Genomic DNA, 19030 nt, shown 5'->3' on the forward strand with positions numbered 1-19030 from the left:
CATATCTAACCCTAGAAAGTTTTGGAAACTCATAAATAACTTACAAAATCCACCAATCCACTCCCAACCCTCCACTATCAAAGTGGATAACCAAAACCTGCAACTCCCCTTAGAAGTAGCAAATGCCTTTAACAATTATTTTGTTGGATGCTCCACCACCCTGATTGACAAACTAATTAATGGCACGCATCCTGAAACTACAAATGTGGATCAGGCCCCACTAAAACAGCAAAGACCCAATATAGAGAAGTTCAATTTTAGACCTGTACCCATCAATGTCGTAAAGAAACACCTTAATAATCTAAAAATGAAAAACCAGTTTGGACCTGATCAAATCCCAGCAATGCTGTTGAAGCTCAGTGTGCCGGCAATTGCTAAGCCTGTCACAACCCTAATTAATGAATCCTTGATGTCTGGATATATACCCAAACTCTGGAAAACTGCAATAGTAGTGCCTATTCATAAAAGTGGGGAGTTAACCTTGGTTTCTAACTATCGCCCTATATCATTGCTCCCAGTATTATCAAAAAAATGCGACCATACGCAATTATGCAAATATTACCAACTTTCTAACTATCTGACCCCTGATCAATCAGGTTTTCGACCGAATCACTCCACTACAACTGCCCTCCTAAAAGTTTGCAACGACATCCAAACGGGCATGGAACAAGGAGACCTAACTGGAGCTATTTTCCTTGATTTCGCAAAGGCTTTTGACACAGTGGACCACGACATACTACTGCTCAAACTAAAAAACTCTTGTATTGCTGATCATCCGTTAACCTGGTTTAGATCATATGTATCGGATCGATCACAATATGTCTCTGTTTCTAACAGTGACTCCCTCCCTCTTCCAGTCACGTGTGGTGTTCCCCAAGGTTCCATTCTCGGCCCCCTACTATTCACATTATTTATAAATGATCTGCCTAATGTCTGCAAATCTTCAACTGTACACATGTACGCAGACGACACGGTAATCTATGCAAACAAATCTGATCTGCCACAGATTGAAGCAGTGCTCCAAGACCAGTTCACAGAGGTAGAAAAGTGGATCTCAAAAAACAAACTCTTCCTAAACACTGACAAAACTGTCACAATGATCTTTGGAACGGGTTCTAAATTACACAAATTACAAAATTCCCACCTACGCATCAAAACAAAATCCAATTGCACGCTTACTGCAGTCCACTCTTTCAAATACTTGGGTGTGTTGTTAGACCCTAATCTATCTTTTGGCCCCCACATAGAAAAACTTGCATCAAAACTTTATCCAAAATTAGGTGCCCTGTACAGAAACAAATCTTGCCTCAGCCCTACAGTAAAGGAAATGATTGTACAGCAAATGCTGATGCCTATCATGGATTATGGGGACGTAGTATATGCACCTGCACCGCAAACTTACCTTAATAAACTTAATACATTGTATAACTCGTTCTGCAGCTTTGTGCTACAATGTAACTACAGGACCCACCATTGTGACATGCTAAAAGAACTAAACTGGCTGTCGCTGGAATCCAGACGCACCCTCCATCTTTCCTGCCTTGTGTTTAAGAGCCTTTCTGGGAAGCTCCCACCCTACCTGAGCAGAATGCTCTCCCCTGCTATTCTCACCTCCTATAACCTCTGATCCAGTACCAGCACATTATTTAGCTTGCCTCAATACAAAAAGAAAGCAGCTCAATCCTCCTTTTACTACAGAGCGCCACAGTTATGGAATGACCTCCTGCACACTTTCAAACCTTCCCCAAGCCTAATATCCTTTAAGAGATCCCTCTCTACATATCTCAAAACAGAATGCACCTGTCATGGTTGATTATATATTTCCTACCTGTTCTATGTAAATTTTTTGCATATATTGTGTATTATTATTGTTTTTTAATTTTATTGTACCCTACTGTATCAATGCAATGTTTTGTGGACCCAGGACATACTTGAAAACAAGAGAAATCTCAATGTATCCTTCCTGGTAAAATATTTTATAAATAAATGTCTGTCAGACATCATACGCTACAGCATATCATGTCAGACAGTCATTGATAAATCGGCCCCATGGAGTAAAGTCTGGTATCCACAAATGGTGTGACAGTTCAGAATGGAAAAAACACCCTCAGCAGATGCCGCTCCTCAAATCCACCGGTGTGGTATCCGTGGTGATTAGCAATGAAAGTATCTAGTAAAAAACAGAGAGCAACTGATTTAAAAATGTAACAAAATGTATTAAAATATACAAGTATAAAACAACCAAACAAGACCTTAAATATGTGAGGTATGGAAAAGCATAAAAACAATCCCTCCACGTAGTTCAATCCCTCTGACCTGTACTTCAGATACACCAGCTGTTGGGTTACTTGCCCTTTTGGGGATTCACAAGGTGAAAAAGTACTTGTGCACACCAGGAGTCACCTCCTAATGTAATCTGCTGATTGCCTTTAAAGTACAGTCCTCAGGATAAAACAGCAGAACAGATAAATACTGCTCCTCAGCTGGATGTGTCACAGGCGTGCTGCTAAAGCTGGCAAGCAACTCACGCTTCTTGCAGAATGGACATTGGCCTCGAAAGGACAAAACCGAACTACAACCTTCTTCACTGACTTCAGAACCAGCCCTGGCAGTTTTTAGGGTCTAAAGTTGGTGATAGTGGGATGTTAGAAAAAAAAACGGCACTGAAAAGTACCTTTACATTGCAGTCTATTGGAAAAGTGTGTTCCCAGTATATACGTATATATGTATATGACTATATACATATATATTTATGTGTTTATATGTGTATACACATATTAACACATAAATATATATGTATATCACCATATACATATACATTTACAAATGCTGCAATCGCTGTAATACTTACCCCCTTTGCTGCGCTTAGGTTCTGCTACCGTCTCTGAGCGCCCAAGACACGGTACCAGCATAGAAGATGTAGTTCCCCTTCTAATAAGAAGCTTACGGCTAGATTTAGAGTTTTGTCGGTAACGACCCGCGTATCTAACGCTGGCTATTTTCTGGCCGCACCTTTAAAATAACTCTGGTATTGAGAGTCCACAGAATGGCTGTGTTAGGCTCCAAAAAAGGAGCGTAGAGCATATTTAACGCAACTGCAACTCTCGATACCAGAGTTGCTTACGGACGCGGCCAGCCTCAAAAACGTGCTCGTGCACGATTCCCCCATAGGAAACAATGGGGCTGTTTGAGCTGAAAAAAAACCTAACACCTGCAAAAAAGCTGTGTTCAGCTCCTAACGCAGCCCCATTGTTTCCTATGGGGAAACACTTCCTACGTCTGCACCTAACACTCTAACATGTACCCCGAGTCTAAACACCCCTAACCTTACACTTATTAACCCCTATTCTGCCGCCCCCCGCTATCGCTGACCCCTGTATATTATTTTTAACCCCTAATCTGCCGCTCCGTAAACCGCCGCTACTTACATTATCCCTATGTACCCCTAATCTGCTACCCCTAACACCGCCGACCCCTATATTATATTTATTAACCCCTAATCTGCCCCCCACAACGTCGCCTCCACCTGCCTACACTTATTAACCCCTAATCTGCCGAGCGGACCGCACCGCTATTATTATAAAGTTATTAACCCCTAATCCGCCTCACTAACCCTATAATAAATAGTATTAACCCCTAATCTGCCCTCCCTAACATCGCAGACACCTAACTTCAATTATTAACCCCTAATCTGCCGACTGGAGCTCACCGCTAATTCTAATAAATGTATTAACCCCTAAAGCTAAGTCTAACCCTAACACTAACACCCCCCTAAGTTAAATATAATTTTAATCTAACGAAATTAATTAACTCTTATTAAATAAATTATTCCTATTTAAAGCTAAATACTTACCTGTAAAATAAATCCTAATATAGCTACAATATAAATTATAATGATATTATAGCTATTTTAGGATTAATATTTATTTTACAGGTAACTTTGTATTTATTTTAACCAGGTACAATAGCTATTAAATAGTTAAGAACTATTTAATAGCTAAAATAGTTAAAATAATTAAAAATTTACCTGTAAAATAAATCCTAACCTAAGTTACAATTAAACCTAACACTACACTATCAATAAATAAATTAAATAAAATACCTATAATTATCTACAATTAAACCTAACACTACACTATCAATAAATAAATTAAATACAATTCCTACAAATAAATACAATGAAATAAACTAACTAAAGTACAAAAAATAAAAAAGAACTAAGTTACAAAAAATAAAAAAATATTTACAAACATTAGAAATATATTACAACAATTTTAAACTAATTACACCTACTCTAAGCCCCCTAATAAAATAACAAAGCCCCCCAAATAAAAAAATGCCCTACCCTATTCTAAATTACTAAAGTTCAAAGCTCTTTTACCTTACCAGCCCTGAACAGGGCCCTTTGCGGGGCATGCCCCAAGAAGTTCAGCTCTTTTGCCTGTAAAAAAAAACATACAATACCCCCCCCCCAACATTACAACCCACCACCCACATACCCCTAATCTAACCCAAACCCCCCTTAAATAAACCTAACACTAAGCCCCTGAAGATCTCCCTACCTTGAGTCGTCTTCACCCAGCCGAGCCAAATTCTTCATCCAAGCGGAGCAAGAAGAGGTCCTCCATCCGGTAGAAGTCTTCATCCAAGCGGGGCAGAAGAGGTCTTCCATCCGATTGAAGTCTTCATCCAAGCGACATCTTCTATCGTCATCCATCCGGAGCGGAGCGGCAGCATCCTGAAGACCTCCGACGCGGAACATCCATCCTGGCCGACGACTGAACGACGAATGACGGTTCCTTTAAATGACGTCATCCAAGATGGCGTCCCTCGAATTCCGATTGGCTGATAGGATTCTATCAGCCAATCGGAATTAAGGTAGGAAAATTCTGATTGGCTGATGGAATCAGCCAATCAGAATCAAGTTCAATCCGATTGGCCGATCCGATCAGCCAATCGGATTGAACTTGATTCTGATTGGCTGATTCCATCAGCCAATTAGAATTTTCCTACCTTAATTCCGATTGGCTGATAGAATCCTATCAGCCAATCGGAATTCGAGGGACGCCATCTTGGATGACGTCATTTAAAGGAACCGTCATTCGTCGTTCAGTCGTCGGCCAGGATGGATGTTCCGCGTCGGAGGTCTTCAGGATGCTGCCGCTCCGCTCCGGATGGATGACGATAGAAGATGCCGCTTGGATGAAGACTTCAATCGGATGGAAGACCTCTTCTGCCCCGCTTGGATGAAGACTTCTACTGGATGGAGGACCTCTTCTTGCTCCGCTTGGATGAAGAATTTGGCTCGGCTGGGTGAAGACGACTCAAGGTAGGGAGATCTTCAGGGGCTTAGTGTTAGGTTTATTTAAGGGGGGTTTGGGTTAGATTAGGGGTATGTGGGTGGTGGGTTGTAATGTTAGGGGGGGTATTGTATGTTTTTTTTTACAGGCAAAAGAGCTGAACTTCTTGGGGCATGCTCCGCAAAGGGCCCTGTTCAGGGCTGGTAAGGTAAAAGAGCTTTGAACTTTAGTAATTTAGAATAGGGTAGGGCATTTTTTTATTTTGGGGGGCTTTGTTATTTTATTAGGGGGCTTAGAGTAGGTGTAATTAGTTTAAAATTGTTGTAATATATTTCTAATGTTTGTAAATATTTTTTTATTTTTTGTAACTTAGTTCTTTTTTATTTTTTGTACTTTAGTTAGTTTATTTCATTGTATTTATTTGTAGGAATTGTATTTAATTTATTTATTGATAGTGTAGTGTTAGGTTTAATTGTAGATAATTATAGGTATTTTAGTTAATTTATTTATTGATAGTGTAGTGTTAGGTTTAATTGTAACTTAGGTTAGGATTTATTTTACAGGTAAATTTGTAATTATTTTAACTATTTTAGCTATTAAATAGTTCTTAACTATTTAATAGCTATTGTACCTGGTTAAAATAAATACAAAGTTACCTGTAAAATAAATATTAATCCTAAAATAGCTATAATATAAAAATAATTTCTATTGTAGCTATATTAGGATTTATTTTACAGGTAAGTATTTAGCTTTAAATAGGAATAATTTATTTAATAAGAGTTAATTAATTTCGTTAGATTAAAATTATATTTAACTTAGGGGGGTGTTAGTGTTAGGGTTAGACTTAGCTTTAGGGGTTAATACATTTATTAGAATAGCGGTGAGCTCCAGTCGGCAGATTAGGGGTTAACAATTGAAGTTAGGTGTCGGCGATGTTAGGGAGGGCAGATTAGGGGTTAATACTATTTATTATAGGGTTAGTGAGGCGGATTAGGGGTTAATAACTTTATTATAGCAGCGGTGCGGTCCGCTCGGCAGATTAGGGGTTAATAAGTGTAGGCAGGTGGAGGCGAAGTTGAGGGGGGCAGATTAGGGGTTAATAAATATAATATAGGGGTCGGCGGTGTTAGGGGCAGCAGATTAGGGGTACATAGCTATAATGTAGGTGGCGGCTCTTTGCGGTCGGCAGATTAGGGGTTAATTATTGTAGGTAGCTGGCTGCGACGTTGTGGGGGGCAGGTTAGGGGTTAATAAATATGATATAGGGGTCGCTGGTGTTAAAAAGTATAACGTAGGTGGCGGTCGGCAGATTAGGGGTTAAAAAAATGTAATCGAGTGTCGGCGATGTGGTGGGACCTCGGTTTAGGGGTACATAGGTAGTTTATGGGTGTTAGTGTACTTTAGAGCACAGTAGTTAAGAGCTTTATGAACCGGCGTTAGCCCAGAAAGCTCTTAACTACTGACTTTTTTCTGCGGCTGGAGTTTTGTCGTTAGATTTCTAACGCTCACTTCAGACACGACTCTAAATACCGGAGTTAGAAAGATCCCATTGAAAAGATAGGATACGCAATTGACGTAAGGGGATCTGCGGTATGGAAAAGTCGCGGCTGAAAAGTGAGCATTAGACCCTTTTTTGAATGACTCCAAATACCGGCGGTAGCCTAAAACCAGCGTTAGGAGCCTCTAACGCTGGTTTTCACGGCTACCGCCAAACTCCAAATCTAGGCCTTAGTAAGGCTGTAAAGCTTTGGATGGCGGCCTCGTCTTATACAGAACCTCTGGTAGGGTTTAGGAGCTGAGAAGTTACACACCCATCTTCAAGTGTCACTAAACTCCGCCCCTTGATCTAGATTTTTGTTGTTGTTAAAAAATGGATAATTTTGTGTAATTAACTTTGTATTCAATAATCCTATAGATTTGTTTGTGTGATTAGACTTGGATCTAAATGTGTCTAAGTTAGATTCAATAGGATCCAGGTTTGTTTGAAAGAAACAATCATAGATTAGATAGGCTTGGCAATATCTGGATTTTACCCACACTTAAATTTAAAGGGACATTTTACACTATATTTTTCTTTGCATAAATGTTTTGTAGATGATCCATTAATATAGACCATATGAAAGTAATTTTGTAACAATGTATAGTTTTGCTTATTTTTTAATAGCATTGTGCTGACTTTCAGACTCCTAACCAATCCACAAAGTATCAGATGTAAACTCAAGTCTGCAGATTCCTGCTTGCTCCTGTTTTTGTAATGGGTCTTCTCATATGCAGGGAAGGGGGGTAGTGTCTGCTCTTTTTGTTTACAATGTCCCTTTCAATGGGTGTCCTAGCCTAACCTCGTCAACAGTACTAATCTGGGAGCTTCTAAGTAAGTTTTTAAAAGGTTTTATACTGGATTTTTAGATCATTCTCTGTGCATATCCTTCTTTATAGTAGTGTCTATTACATGCAGTTACATGAAAATTGGTGTACACTGCACATTTAAAAAGACATGAAAAAGCAGAGGAAATGCTCTAATTTGTTAAAATATGGTATTACTGCAGAATTTTTTTCATATAACTATGTTTTAATTCTTACAAAGTTAAAAGGGTTAAACTAAAAATAGCTAAAGTCAGCCCCAGAAGAACAAAGCACTACTAACCTAACATATTTATTAGTTTTATTATTTCTGATGAGTAACAGCGTCCTATTCCTATATGTCTACATGTTTCACCCTCATGATCTAAGGTACTGCTTAGACATTATCCACTTGCATTCTGGTGAGGTCAAGGTATGGAATTTCTTTCTTTAAGACTTACATGTTGTAATATCTGTTTTAGGTTAGCTCACATGACCTATTAATTATGTTTTGTGATTGACCTTTTATGTGGTTTTGTTGAACATTTGCAATAACTTTACTATTTATTATCAGAGGGAAAAAAGTACAGAATTACATTTCTCTTGGTAAGAGATTATTTGTCTCTACAACTGTTGTTTTTTGTGTTTTTTTCCAATAGCTGTTGTAGTACTTATATTCACTCTCCCAATGTAGTACCAAAAAGGACTAAGATGCTGTTTTACACCGCTGCAGATTATTTTATTTTATGGGCTTCTTTTTTTAAGGCCTGATGAAACAGCCCAAGGGTGGCTGAGAAACACGTCTATTTTTAAATGTTTTTTAATTAAAGTTCATTGATACTTCACTTGCTGTTTTTTTTGTCATTGATTTAAATTGACAATCTACCCACTACTGAAGAGAGTAAGAAGCCTGCTTATTTGAGTGTCCATATGTTTCAAGTCTGCTAGACGACTTAGAGGTTCCAGCTTACATTCATAGCTCTTGAGGGTGCTACATTTTTGTGACTACTGTTACCTCTTGAATATCTCCACATCTTATATAAGACTGTGCTAGGCCGTTTTGGCACCCTAGTGTTCCTTTGTTTTTTAGAATTTTAATCAGAAGGTGGAAGGACACCTTGTACAAGGAGCTGCCTGGGCAGAAGAAAGACAGTAACTAGGAACTATATGTGGATTTACACACGAGACTTTTGTATATCTCTTTTTAGTGTTTGCATTATTAGTATATATTTTTACATTTATATTTACTGTCTTTTTTTATTATTTTGGGCGCCCCAATTTGTTTTCAGTTTTACAGTACACTGTCCCTTTAATGATCACTTCCATTACTTTTCATAGTACAAGCCCAATTACACTATCTTGGTCACAGAGGTTTATGCATGAGCCAAGAGGGTGGAGCCTGCACATGTTCTACAAAGTGAGTACATTTTCAAAGGGATCCGCAGCTATGTTAAGCGAGCATGTCGGAATATTCCAGGCTCCCAACATAGGGGTATCACGAGAGACGATTACTATACACGCCATTGGTCGGCGATGCTGGCTTAGGCAACACCCAGCTTCGCCGACCATATTGGCGATGTATAGTAAAAGGATGGAAATAGTGGCAACAGTGTTAGTTTAAGCAAATATCAACCCCTTCATAATATAGTATGCTGAAATAATAGTAGATATATAATCTATTCAGTATTCATTATATACCAGTAGGTATCACTGGTGAAGTCTAGGAGAAGGGGGGTGCTGACTGTCTGATAGATATATAGGTACAAAAAAGAGAGAGAAGTTTGACAGTACCCAGCACTCACAAAACACTATATATTAACAGTATGCATTGAAAACCGGATTGTGTCAAGAACTGGTTATTAAAACGTAACTTTTACTAATGATAGAATAAAAAGGTGGTAAATAGTACCAAATGTATAACATAAATATGTGAGACATACATTTAAAACTTAGATTAAGAAACAGATCAGGACTGTGTGTGTGAGACTTCAAAAACAGAATTACTTCCCTGGGTAATAGTTCAAATACACCGTAACCCTCAGGGCTCAGAGAATACACGGATTGCTCTAAAGCTAATCTAAAAAGGGGATTGACCCCAACAACATTACCTAATCTGAGCAATACTGGTATCAAGAGCAGGAGAGGAAACGGTTAATAAATGACTGATTAAGGAAGGCAATTGCCACATCAATATGAGCTTAGAATGGTCCCAGGTAAACACAAATTAGCAAGTCTCAAGCACACAGACAATGCCTGATGTACATTTCGCCGCTAGCACGGCTTTCTCAGAGGCTAACCAGAGTCAGGGCCCAACCCGGTATTTGTATCGTCATTGACCAATAGAAATTGGTTCTAAGCACACACCTCTAGATGCAGCCTATCACAAGAGGCTTAACATAATTGGTTAAAGATTCATCACATGATCGTATCAAGCAGATGTCAGGCTAGTAACATGTTGCAACACTTTTGTAATATAAGATATTAGATATTCGCTACATTGTTTCAAAATCAAAAATAGGTGTCAGGAGCATTGAAAGATGTCAGCAACCGTTCCATCCCAACATGATTTACTAAACTCGATTGTAAATTTCAATCATGCAGGTCTAGCTTACTCAAAATTGTCACTCCCACCTGGTCAAAGATTAATTCTATCCCCCAATTGGATTCGAAAGTGTCTTACAATACAAAAATCTGTGTTCATTACCAATAACAGTTTTTCATTCACACATTTCAACACACATATAATGAGATTCATCCTTCCTATGTCACACGAAGGAAAATCCTCAATTGATGCATAAATCCTCTCCATGTATGTTGATAGAAAATTTGATTGCGTTTTTCAAAAAACGATCATAAAAGAATGATCTCAACATCCTTCCTATATCACACGAAGGTAAATACTCTATTGATGTAGAAAAATAAATAAATAAAGCCTCTCCGTGTATATTGATAGAAAATTTAAATTTTAATTGCGTTTTTCAAAAAACGATCATGAGAGAATGAAGTCAAAACTCATTCACAAATTGACTTAAAAAAGACACACTCTTCTTATCTGTCAAAGCAAAGAGTAATGTTAACACGAATAAGTATATTGACTCATTTGAAACGAAATCTTATTGTGTGTCCCTAGTAAGATTAAGTGCATAAAATAGCTTGATATCAAAAATCTATATGTAAGATTTATCAATAATATCACGTAATGAAACAAAAAAAGGGGGACATTGTTTGCAATATTCAGCCAATATTATCACTATAGTGCAGATCCTGCCCATTAGTGAATTAACCAAATTTAATTGCGTTTTTCAACAAACGATAATAAAAGAATAATGTCAACACTAATCCACCAAATGACTTTAATTGAACACACTATTCTTATTTATAAAAGCAAAGAGTATTGTTATGCAATCATAAGACGAAATATTCTAAAGTGTATCACTTATTACAGTGGTTATAGTCATAATTTATTTTGTACTGTAATTTCCCAAACGTCATCTGCTACAAGTATAGGACTATCATTAGTGCCAGTATGGTAGTTTATCCCTATATGAGTTATTACAATAGTGTTACTGTTCCTTCTGTCATGGATTATTGATCTATATGCACATTAAAAGCCACATTAAAAGCGTAGTTCTCTGGTCGTAATACCCACATATCTCAAACCACATTCACATAGTAAACCGTAGACCACATTTTTGGTCCTACAATTAGCGAAACCAAGCATCCGTTTGGTTCCAGCACGTGTAGAAAATTCCCTTTCATCATGTATATATTCACAGAAGCTACATGAGCCACAAACATAAATTCCACATAATCTTTTGGTACTTGGTTTTTTCCTAATAAAATGACTCTGTACCAGGGGGACAAGGAGGAGTATATACAGGAGGCTAACAAACAACTTAGTGATAAGAAATGTTATAAATTGTTATTCTCAAACCCTACAACTCAATTCTTGACAAATTATAAGAGCTTAATAACAGAAGCCAAAATGAACGGCACTATCAGTCAAAGGGAATATTGTTTCTTAGAAGTAAAGAATCCGAATGATAGTCCTATACTTGCAGCAGATGACGTTTGGGAAATTACAGTACAAAATAAATTATGACTATAACCACTGTAATAAGTGATACACTTTAGAATATTTCGTCTTATGATTGCATAACAATACTCTTTGCTTTTATAAATAAGAATAGTGTGGTCAATTAAAGTCAATTGGTGGATTAGTGTTGACATTATTCTTTTATTAGCGTTTGTTGAAAAACGCAATTAAATTTGGTTAATCCACTAATGGGCAGGATCTGCACTATAGTGATAATATTGGCTGAATATTGCAAACAATGTCCCCCTTTTTTTGTTTCATTACGTGATATTATTGATAAATCTTACATATAGATTTTTGATATCAAGCTATTTTATGCACTTAATCTAACTAGGGACACACAGTAAGATTCAGTTTCAAATGAGTCAATATACTTATTCGTGTTAACATTACTCTTTGCTTTGACAGATAAGAAGAGTGTGTCTTTTTTAAGTCAATTTGTGAATGAGTTTTGACTTCATTCTCTCATGATCATTTTTTGAAAAACGCAATTAAAATTTAAATTTTCTATCAATATACATGGAGAGGCTTTATTTATTTATTTTTCTACATCAATAGAGTATTTACCTTTGTGTGATATAGGAAGGATGTTGACATCATTCTTTTATGATCGTTTTTTGAAAAACGCAATCAAATTTTCTATCAACATACATGGAGAGGATTTATGCATCAATTGAGGATTTTTCTTCGTGTGACATAGGAAGGATGAATCTCATTATATGTGTGTTGAAATGTGTGAATGAAAAACTGTTATTGGTAATGAACACAGATTTTTGTATTGTAAGACACTTTCGAATCCAATTGGGGGATAGAATTAATCTTTGACCAGGTGGGAGTGACAATTTTGAGTAAGCTAGACCTGCATGATTGAAATTTACAATCGAGTTTAGTAAATCATGTTGTGATCGAATGGTTGCTGACATCTTTCAATGCTCCTGACACCTATTTTTGATTTTGAAACAAAGTAGCGAATATCTAATATCTTATATTACAAAAGTGTTGCAACATGTTACTAGCCTGACATCTGCTTGATACGATCATGTGATGAATCTTTAACCAATTATGTTAAGCCTCTTGTGATAGGCTGCATCTAGAGGTGTGTGCTTAGAACCAATTTCTATTGGTCAATGACGATACAAATACCGGGTTGGGGCCCTGACTCTGGTTAGCCTCTGAGAAAGCCGTGCTAGCGGCGAAATGTACATCAGGCATTGTCTGTGTGCTTGAGACTTGCTAATTTGTGTTTACCTGGGACCTTTCTAAGCTCATATTGATGTGGCAATTGCCTTCCTTAATCAGTCATTTATAAACCGTTTCCTCTCCTGCTCTAGATACCAGTATTGCTCAGATTAGGTAATGTTGTTGGGGTCAATCCCCTTTTTAGATTAGCTTTAGAGCAATCCGTGTATTCTCTGAGCCCTGAGGGTTACGGTGTATTTGAACTATTACCCAGGGAAGTAATTCTGTTTTTGAAGTCTCACACACACAGTCCTGATCTGTTTCTTAATCTAAGTTTTAAATGTATGTCTCACATATTTATGTTATACATTTGGTACTATTTACCACCTTTTTATTCTATCATTAGTAAAAGTTACGTTTTAATAACCAGTATTGACACAATCCGTTTTGTGAGTGCTGGGTACTGTCAAACTTCTCTCTCTTTTTTGTACCTATAGTAAAAGGATCCCTAGAATAAACTGCCGTCTGCCTAACCGCTAATCCTAATACCCCTAAATCGAAGTACCCCACGATCGTAAACTAACACTTAACTAATAAACATCTAAACTGCCACATACCCACCGCAAGTCGCTAACTTTAAAATTCTAAACCGCCACATACACACCGCAAGTATCTATCTATTAACCTCTAAACCGCCACATACCCACCGCAATCAACTAACTACTAACCCCTATGTCGCCAACTATAAACCCCTATGCTACCATATACCCACCGCAATTAACTATTAACCCCTATGCCGCCATATACCCACTGCAATCAACTATTAAACCCTATGCCACCATATATCCACTGCAAGTATCTATCTATTAACCTCTAAACCGCCACATACTCACTGCAATTAACTATTAACCCCTATGTTGCTAACTGTAAGCCACTATAAATAAAAAAAACAAAAACGCAAAAACCCAAATTAAATCTAACCGTACTCTACCTAACCCCCCTCTAAACTAAACCCCCCTCTAAACTAACCTCACTAAGTTAAAAAAAAGGCTAAGTAATTATACCTAACACTAAACTACATGTCCCATAAAATAAAATAAAAAAAACTAATACTAAAATAAATTGCAAAAGCCCTTAAAAGGGCCTTTCGTAGGGCATTGCCCTAAAATGATCTTAGCTATTCTGCAAAAAAAAAAAAAAAAACCCCATCTACATTAAAGTAACCACCCGTCCCCCAAAACAACAAAATCTAACTGTAAAAAAACCTAACCTACAAAATAAAATAAAAAATCCTATTCTGAAAAATAAAAACCCACCCCAAAAAATCCTATCCCCAAAAGTGTTACTCACAGTTCATGGGGACTCCGGCTCCTCTTTATCCGACGTTGGGCCCTCTTCATCCAAGGTTTAGACGCCAGGGGCCCATTTTCGTTGTGGTGAAGGCGGACTTCGACAGCCTCTTACACCACCTCCGCTCCGCAATCTTCTGTTCTATGGCTCTCTTCGGGGACCCCTGGTCTTCATGTGGTCCCTGCCACACACTGAAACCTCAGAAGCGCGGAACCCCAATATATAGAGGTACCACTTTATTCCGATTGTCTGATTTCAAATCAGTCAATACCTATTGACTGATTTGATTCAGCCAATAGCAAGAATTTTTTTTTAAATTTATATTCTTATCATCCAATAGAAAAGGTTAATTGAAACAATCTTCAAACTGAAAACTCTTGTCACTGACATGCCATAACTGCAGGCCTTTGTTTGTGTGATTTCAAGTTGGTAATCTTTGACAATATCTACTGCACAAGTGATTATCCCTACCCTGTGCAGTTTAATACCCAATGCCTTTCTATACAAAGCAGGAAGAGAAAGTATTTCCAGTAATTAGTATTCTGAATCATTGTTCCAACTTGTGATGTGATAAAATGATCCGTTTAGTTTTTTGGGTAAAGGAAGAGGTTTTGGAGTGATCTCTTCTTTTTCTTAATGCTGTCTAGGTCTGATTCCTCAACATTTACTATAGCAGAGCTTTTGTCCTTGGAAAACTGCCCACAGAGGCTGCTCTGTAAGTTTTTTTAGGCTCTCTTCTTGTCACACATCAACTCTGTGGGGTCGATTTATCAAGGGCCCTGTTTCCGCGTGAGCCTTCAGGCTCACAGGAAACAGCAGTTAAGAAGCAGTGGTCTTAAGACCGCTGCTCCTTAACTCGTCCGCCTGCTCTGAGGCTGCGGACATCAATCAGCCCGATCACATACGATCGGGTTGATTGACAGCACCTGCTAGTGGTTATTTGGCTGTGAATCTTCAGGGGGCGGTATTGCACAAGCAGTTCACTATTCAGCGATGTCTGTCGGACATGATCCTCTGAGCGGATCATGTCGGACAGACAGTTGATAAATCGGCCCCTATGTGTCAACTAAATAATGAGCAGTGGTGATTGGAAGATCTAGGGGTTAATATGCACACCTATTTATAAATGAAACACTCCCAAACCTTAAAGTTGCCACCTGCCTTGAATGTACAAGTTGGTGCCTATTTCCATGTCCAGTGCTCTAGTTAAAGCAAGGAAAGAGATAAAGGAGGAACATGTTGATTTTAGGAAGAAATTGAAGGTAGGAATTGGTAGTAGAAGGTAAAATCTCTCAGAAGTATTTCTTGCATCCATAAGATTTATTTTTGTGGTCAACTCTTTTGAAACCCCAAATTTTGGGAGACAAAGTTTCATGTCCAAAAAGGCTCCTGCGTTGTGTTTCAAGCATCAACCTCATAATGTGTTAGTGAAATATTGAACTCTTTCAGTTAACCAGCAGACCATGTTACTTGCACTAACATTCCCTAATGGTACCTGCTTTAAATGGAGGCTGCAATGCATATTGTGTATGGTGATTTACATAAATCATTTGTGTTAATGGAAAAAATGGTTAGCATACCCTAGATTAAACATAAAATGTTTTTAAAACAAAGTCCCTTCTCAACATGATCCGCCAGACATTGATCAATCGGCCCCATGGGCTTTACCAGGATTTATTCCTATATGTAATATTCTTTTCTCCTGAATATTCTCATCTAATACTAGCTATAGGGGTATTAGAACTAAATTCTTTATATAACTATATACTTTTCCCTTTGCATAATTTAGCTCTTAGCCAACGATTTTATTTCATGTATGTGACGCAGTTACATTATCTTTACCTGTATCTATTAGGCATTGACCTCTTATACCCTCTTTTTAGCTACAGATTATTTCTCCTGTGTTAGAATATACAATCTTATATGATAAAAGTTAACCTACTACGCATATTATTCATAAAAAAGGTCTTGCTTTATATATTATTTTATGTTTTGGAACATGTAACCACATATATGTAATACTGCTGTGCAGCATAGCTATTTCTGTTATTTGCATTTTGGATTTATACTATTGTAATATTGTAAAATTTCAATAAAAATTACTTTAAAAAAAAATTAAAATTGTAACACCCATCCCTAGAAAATAAACAGTACTCCAATCATCTTGCCACATTTAAACCTCTCCACTGTATTAACATGCAGATGATCAACAGAAGAAAATAATAGTTTTATAGACTTGTACATTATTGTTCATGACAGATTAATTTTGACGTCTATATCCCTTTAAGGACTGATTGAAGTGGGTGTTTTTTGGGGGTAAAGGTTACAAGTTATTTCAGTGGGGGGTCCGGGGGAGTATTAGATAGGTTAATTTACAAAAAGCATTCACCAGGGTCTATTATGCTAGTGTAACATTCACCAGAATTACAACGACTTTGCTCAGAAACTCTCTATATAACTATGACCTGCTGTCAGATGCTGCTACAGTATAGTGAAAACAAGCAGCAAAAACTCACTAAACAGAAGTGGGTCAAGTATTGTCTGGTCACTAAAACAGAGCTATTATACACTATATAGCCAAAAGTATGTGGATAACTGACCCTCACACCAATATGAACTTGTTGGACATTCCATTCCAAAATCATGAACATTAATATGGAGTTCACCCCCCTTTCTGGCTACAACAGCCACAACACTTCTGGAAAGGCTTTCCACTAGATCTTGCAGTGTGTCTGTGGGAATTTGTGCCCATTCAACCAAAAGAACATTTGTGATGTCAGGCACTGATAGTGGACAAGAAGGTATGGCTCACAATCAGCATTCCAATATATCCCCAAAGTGTTCAATGGGTTTGAGGTCAGGGCTCAGTGATCGCCACTCGGGTTCCTCTACATCAAACGTGTCAAACCATGGACCTTGCTTTGTGCACAGGGGCACAGTCATGCTGGAACAGGAAAGGACTTTCCCCAGACAGTTGCCACAAAGTTGGAAGCACCCAATTGTCTAAAATGTCTTTGTATCCTGTAGCATTAAGATGACCCTTCACTGGAACTTAAGGGACCAGCCTAATCCCTAAAACAGCTTCAAAGCGTTATCCGTCCTCCAGCAGACTTTACAGAAGGAACAAGACATTCTGGAAGGTAGTATTCCCCTGGCATCATCCTGATCCAGATTATACCATCAATCTGCCAAATAGTGAAGTGTGATTGATCACTCCAGAGAACACATTTCCCCTGCTCTAGAGTCCAGTGGTAGCATGCTTTACATCATTCCAGCTGATGCTTGGTATTGTGCAGGTTAATGGGAAACTTGTGTATAGCTGTTCAGTTACAGAAACCCTTTTCATGAAGCTCCTTACGCACAGTACTTGTGCTAATGTTCCATCCACAAGCAGTTTGGAATTCTATAGTGAGTGATACAACAGATGATAGGTGTTTGTTACTTATTACATGCTTCAGCACTCAGCGGTCTTACTCAATGGGTGGCGATGCTGGCAAAATATTCCAAGCAGCATTGCCACCTACATTGGCTTTGTAAAGTAAAGGATCCCTTTTAAAAATATCACACAACAAAATAAAGGCACCACAGCCTACGCTAATAACCCTCAAACCGGCATAACCCCTACACTTCTTAACCTCTATACTGCAACCACCCCATCACAATAACCCCTACACTACCTAACCCTTATACTGCCACACCCTATAGCAAACTACCCTTAACCTATTAACCTCCTAACCGCCAATACCCCACCACAAACTAACCCTAACCTATTAACGCCCTAACTGCCAATACCCCACCGCAAACTACCCCTACACTACTTAACAGCTAATACCCCTAACCTAACAAAACCTAAGTTAAAAAATAAATAAAAAATACTAGCATTACCAAAAAAAACATAACAGTAAGGCCTATCCTAAAATTAAAGTCCAGTTAAAAACTAAAGCCCATCCCAAATTAAAAAAACCTATACTTACACTAAAACCTACTCTAAAAATTCCCTTAAAGTGAAAGTAAAGTTATTACCCCTAGAATTCATCAATGATTACAATATAATAAGTTCACTATGATCGCTAATTTTTTTTTAGCATTTGTGGAAATTTTTTTACTTTCATTATGTTTTTTTCCTACCGTTACAGGGCAAACTCCTCCCATCCTCTACTTCCTATATTTCTGTTATGTGACGTATAGAGCGGTCCCATCCGCTCTATACGTATCTCTAATGCGTGTTCGCGAAGATTCTCTCTAATGCACATGCGCGAATCAGCGTTTTCTCAGTCTACCGCGCATGAGCTTTGCGGCGATACCGGTCTCCAATGCGCATGCGTTAATAGTGCTAGAAACATAGTACTCAATGAATAACAATAATGTATTCATTCAGTACTATGTTATTTGGGAAAGAGAAAAGCTTCTTATTTTTGGAGCCGTCCGTGAAAGCAGATGACGTCTACTGTTTGTTGCCTAGGCAATCTAATGCGCATGCGTGCAACGGGAGAGCGCTCCACACATAACTCGGCCGGAAAAAAAATTGAGCATGCGCAGACTAAGATGTGGGGGGGGGGGGGAGTGACGTAGTTCGACGCCTGCCTAACAGCCAGAATTTCAATAGGATATCTAAAAAACGTGACCTAGATAGAAAAAATTAAAAATGCGGGCTGATTTAGGAGATGAAAATAAATATGGATTACGGCTATAACTTTGTTTAGAGGGAAATTCAGAAAAAACGATGAATGAAACTTATATTGTTTTTTGCAGAAAAATATTACTC

The sequence above is a fragment of the Bombina bombina genome, chromosome 5 (genome assembly GCF_027579735.1).
Source record: "Bombina bombina isolate aBomBom1 chromosome 5, aBomBom1.pri, whole genome shotgun sequence".
Lineage (NCBI taxonomy): Eukaryota > Metazoa > Chordata > Amphibia > Anura > Bombinatoridae > Bombina > Bombina bombina.